Source organism: Chrysemys picta, unplaced genomic scaffold, assembly GCF_011386835.1.
Source record: "Chrysemys picta bellii isolate R12L10 unplaced genomic scaffold, ASM1138683v2 scaf1139, whole genome shotgun sequence".
Lineage (NCBI taxonomy): Eukaryota > Metazoa > Chordata > Testudines > Emydidae > Chrysemys > Chrysemys picta.
Window position 1 is genome coordinate 2,501 of NW_027053846.1, and position 5,000 is coordinate 7,500.

The window sequence follows — 5,000 nt, forward strand, 5'->3', positions numbered from 1 at the left end:
GGCTGTCAAATTTTCAAAGTCCCCGTTCGGCCACCAGGTCAACCCGCTGAATCTACTGGGTTGACCTGGCGGCCGGTTTGCTTTCCGGCCACCAGGTCAACCCATTGGATTCGACGGGTTGACCTGGCGACCGGTTTGCTTTCCGGCCACCAGGTCAACCCATTGGATTCGACGGGTTGACCTGGTGGCCGGTTTGCTTTCCGGACCGGATGTCACCCCACTCCCAGGGCAGCGCGGCAGTGGTGCTGAGGACCGCAGAGGGGGGGCTTAATAGTCGAGAGGGAGCAGGTCCGGGGGAGGCTTAATAGTCGTCCCCCGAGGACTCCGGGGGCCAGGCTTAATAGTCGTCCCCCCGGGCGCTCCAGGGGGAAAGCTTAATAGTCCTCCCCCGAGGATAGGCTTAATAGTCGCCCCCCGGCCAGTCCGGGGGAGGCTTAATAGTCGTTCCAGGGGAGGCTTAATAGTCATCCCCCGGGCAGTCCGCGGGAGGCTTAATAGTCGTCCCCCGAGTGCTCCGGGGGGCAGGCTTAATAGTCGTTCCCCAGGCAGTCTGGGAGAGGCTTAAGAGTCATCCCCCGACAGTGTGGGTGTGGGTGTGGGCGGGGGGGAGGCTTAGCAGTCGTCCCCAGGGCGGTCCGGGGGTGGGGGGAGGCCTCAGAGTCGTCCCTCCGAGAGCCGTGTCGGCGGCGGTGGCGGGTGTCAGGCTTTACGTCCAGCCTCCGGAGGGTGAGCGTCCTCGGACGCGATGCAGCCGCCGCAGAGAGGCAGCCTCCGAGGCAGGGAGCGGAGCACCGAGGCTGGGGAGTGGGGAGCAGGAGCCGGGGGGGAGGTGGGGGGCGTTCAGGACAACAGGTCAACCCCCTGGAAGCGGCTGTCAAATGTTCAACGTCCCCACTCGGCCACCAGGTCAAGCCCCGGGAAGCGGCTGTAAAATTCTCAAAGTCCCCACCGGGACAATAGGTCAAGCCCTGGGAGGCGGCTGTCAAATGTTCAAAGTCCCCACCGGGACAACAGGTCAACCCCCGGGAAGCGGCTGTCAAATTTTCAAAGTCCCCGTTCGGCCACCAGGTCAACCCGCTGAATCTACTGGGTTGACCTGGCGGCCGTTTTGCTTTCCGGCCACCAGGTCAACCCATTGGTTTCGACGGGTTGACCTGGCGGCTGGTTTGCTTTCCGGCCACCAGGTCAACCCATTGGATTCGACGGGTTGACCTGGTGGCCGGTTTGCTTTCCGGCCCGGGTGTCACCCCACTCCGAGGGCAGCACGGCAGTGGTCTTGAGGACCACAGAGGGGGGCTTAATAGTCGAGACGGAGCAGGTCCGGGGGAGGCTTAATAGTCGCCCCCCGGCCAGTCCGGGGGAGGCTTAATAGTCGTCCCCCGAGGACTCCGGGGGCCAGGCTTAATAGTCGTCCCCCCCCGGGCGCTCCAGGGGGGAAAGCTTAATAGTCCTCCCCCGAGGACTCCGGGGGCAGGCTTAACAGTCGTCCGCCCCGGGCGCTCCAGGGGGAAAGCTTAATAGTCCTCCCCCGACAGTGTGTGTGTGTGTGTGTGGGAGGGAGGCTTAGCAGTCTTGCCCCGGGCGGTCCGGTGGGGGAGGCTTAGCAGTCGTCCCCAGGGCGGTCCGGGGGTGGGGGGGGGGGGGAGGCCTCACAGTCGTCCCTCGGAGAGCCGGGTCAGCGGCAGTGGTGGGTTTACGTCCAGCCTCCGGAGGGTGCGCGTCCTCGGAGGCGATGCAGGCGCCGCAGAGAGGCAGCCTCCGAGGCAGGGAGCGGAGCACCGAGGCTGGGGAGAGGGGAGCAGGAGCCGGGGGCTGGGGCTGGGGGTGGGGGGCGTTCAGGACAACCGGTCAAGCCCCGGGAAGCAGCTGTCAAATGTTCCAAGTCCCCACTCGGCCACCAGGTCCACCCCAGTCTAGCAATGGGGTTGACCTGGCTGACGGCCGGTTAGTATCAAGGTAAACTCACCGTCGTCCACAGGAGGGCAGCTCTCAGGCCGGCCGGCTGCGGCTGACTCTGGGGCGGCGCCCGGTCCCGGCAGCGAGGGGCGGGGGGCGCGGAGCGAGACGGGGCTAACCGGGGGGGGGCGCCTCCTGCGACTTTGGGGGCCGCGGGTCGTCAGTGGCGTGCAGGCCGGGCCTCTCCCGGGGGATTCGGGGGGGCGGTCCTGCGGGCCGGGCGCAGGGGGCTCGAGCGAGCCCGGGCCGGTCCGCCCCGGGGCCGGGGTCTCCGCCTGCGGCTCAGGGGGGCGCGGGTCGTCGGGGGAGGAAGCCCGGGGGAGCCGCACACCGGCCCGCCAGGCCAGGCCTGGCCTGGATGGCCGCGGGGGGATTCGGGGCGGTCCCGCGGGCCGGGGGCCGGGCGCAGGGGAGGCGGGGGGGCCGAGCGAGTCCGTCCCGGGCCCGGGGCCTCCCCCTGCGGCTTTGGGGTCCGTGGGTCCCCGCTGGAGGAAGCCACTGGGAGCTGGACACCCGCCGTCCGTCCCGCCAGGCCAGGCCTGGCCTGGGTGGCCGCGGGGGGATTCGGGGCGGTCCCGCGGGCCGGGGGCCGGGCGCAGGGGAGGCGGGGGGGCCGAGCGAGTCGGGCCCGGGCCCGGGGCCTCCCCCTGCGGCTTTGGGGTCCGTGGGTCCCCGCTGGAGGAAGCCGCTGGGCGCTGGACACCCGCCGTCCGTCCCGCCTGGCCAGGCCTGGCCTGGGTGGCCGCGGGGGGATTCGGGGCGGTCCCGCGGGCCGGCGGCCGGGCGCAGGGGGTCCGAGCGAGTCCGTCCCGGGCCCGGGGCCTCCCCCTGCGGCTTTGGGGTCCGTGGGTCCCCGCTGGAGGAAGCCGCTGGGCGCTGGACACCCGCCGTCCGTCCCGCCTGGCCAGGCCTGGCCTGGGTGGCCGCGGGGGGGGATTCGGGGCGGACCTGCGGGCCGGCGGCCGGGAGGGTCCGGGCCAGTCCGCCCCATGCCCGGGGTCTCCCCCAGCGGCTTCGGTGGCCCCGGGGGGGGTCCTCCGCGGAGGAAGCCGGGTGGGTGGGGAGCCGGACCCCAGGCGCCCAGACCCGTGACCTGCGGCCGCGACCTCCGACTCGGCAGGAGCGACGAGGGGCTTTCCGGCCCGTCCCCCCCTCTCCTTCCCCCCCAGAAAAGGAGAGAGAGCTGACTCGGACCGGGAAAAGCTGCCTACGGCACCTGGGATTCCCAGGCGGTCACCCATCCAAGTACTAGCCAGGCCCGGGACGGTTTACCTTCCGAGATCGGACGGGATCGGGGGCGTTCGGTCCGGTATGGCCGTAGGCACCCGGCCCCGCGCCTCCTCGCCCGCTTTCCCCTGCCGACGCCCGGGCCTGCCGCACGGTGAGCCCCGGTCGGACTGCCCCCCCCCCCTGCGGCAGGGCCCCCGTCTCTCGCGGGCCCGGTCCTTTTTTCCTTTTCGAGCTCCGGGGCCCGGGCTGGCCGCCAGAGCCCCTCCGCCCGCCCTCCCCGGCGTCGGGGAAAATACTGTCCCGGACTTCCAGTGCGCCCGATCCTGTCAGCCGGGGGGTGGGGAGGGGCAGTCCCTCGCTGCGGCCGGGGAGGGTGAGCCCAGGGCGGCTTGCCTGCCGTGCGAGGCCCCTCTCGGCCACCAGGTCAACCCCGAGTCGAAAGGGCTGAAAAATTTTCAGAGTCCCCTCCCGGGCACCAGGTCAACCCGTGGAATCGGACGGGTTCACCTGCTGGCCGGTTCGCTTCCCGGGCACCAGGTCAACCCGTGGAATCGAAAGGGTTCACCTGCTGGCCGGTTTGCTTTCCGGCCACCAGGTCAACCCCTAGGGGTTTTAACGGGGGCACGCCCGGTGGCCTCTTTCCCGTCCGGTCACCAGGTCAACCCGGATCTCCCTCCTTCCCTGGGCGTCCCCTCCTCGGAGGCGTCAGGTTCCATTCCCCCCCCCCCCCCAGACTTCCAGGGGCCCGATCCAGTCGGCCGGGAGGCAGTCCCTCGCTGCGGCCGGGGAGGGTGAGCCCAGGGCGGCCTGGTCCATGTCTCTAGTGGGCCCGATCCTTTTTTTTTTTTTCGAGCTCCGGGGCCAGGCCCGCCCGGGCAGCCCTCCTCGGAGGCGTGGGGCGATTTCCCCCCGCCCCCAGACTTCCAGGGGCCCGATCCTGTCGGCCGGGAGGCAGTCCCTCGCTGCGGCCGGGGAGGGTCAGCCCAGGGCGGCTTGCCTGCCGTGCGAGTCCCCTCTCGGCCACCAGGTCAACCCCGAGTCGAAAGGGCTGAAAAATTTTCAGAGTCCCCTCCCGGGCACCAGGTCAACCCGTGGAATCGAACGGGTTCACCTGCTGGCCGGTTCGCTTTCCGGCCACCAGGTCAACCCGTGGAATCGAAAGGGTTCACCTGCTGGCCGGTTCGCTTTCCGGCCACCAGGTCAACCCCTAGGTTTTAAGGGGGGGGGACGCCAGGTGGCCTCTTTCCCGTCCGGTCACCAGGTCAACCCGGATCTCCCTCCTTCCCTGGGCGCCCCCTCCTCGGAGGCGTCAGGTTCCATTCTTTTTTCCAGACTTCCAGGGGCCCGATCCAGTCGGCCGGGTGGCAGTCCCTCGCTGCGGCCGGGGAGGGTGAGCCCAGGGCGGCTTGCCTGCCGTGCGAGTCCCCTCTCGGCCACCAGGTCAACCCCGAGTCGAAAGGGCTGAAAAATTTTCAGAGTCCCCTCCCGGGCACCAGGTCAACCCGTGGAATCGAACGGGTTCACCTGCTGGCCGGTTCGCTTCCCGGGCACCAGGTCAACCCGTGGAATCGAAAGGGTTCACCTGCTGGCCGGTTCGCTTTCCGGCCACCAGGTCAACCCCTAGGTTTTAAGGGGGGGGACGCCCGGTGGCCTCTTTCCCGTCCGGTCACCAGGTCAACCCGGATCTCCCTCCTTCCCTGGGCGCCCCCTCCTCGGAGGCGTCAGGTTCCAGTCTTTTTTCCAGACTTCCAGGGGCCCGATCCAGTCGGCCGGGAGGCAGTCCCTCGCTGCGGCCGGGGAGGGTGAGCCCAGGG

At 70.1% G+C, this 5,000-nt stretch overlaps 1 non-coding gene across 1 annotated transcript; it reads right to left on the minus strand.

The window, feature by feature from the left end:
• Positions 1–3,160: 3,160 nt before the first annotated feature.
• On the minus strand, positions 3,161–3,279 carry LOC135979691 (5S ribosomal RNA). Its single transcript, XR_010596949.1, has one exon. It is a non-coding gene; the product is annotated as a 5S ribosomal RNA (ribosomal RNA).
• Between the last annotated feature and the right edge of the window lie 1,721 nt (positions 3,280–5,000).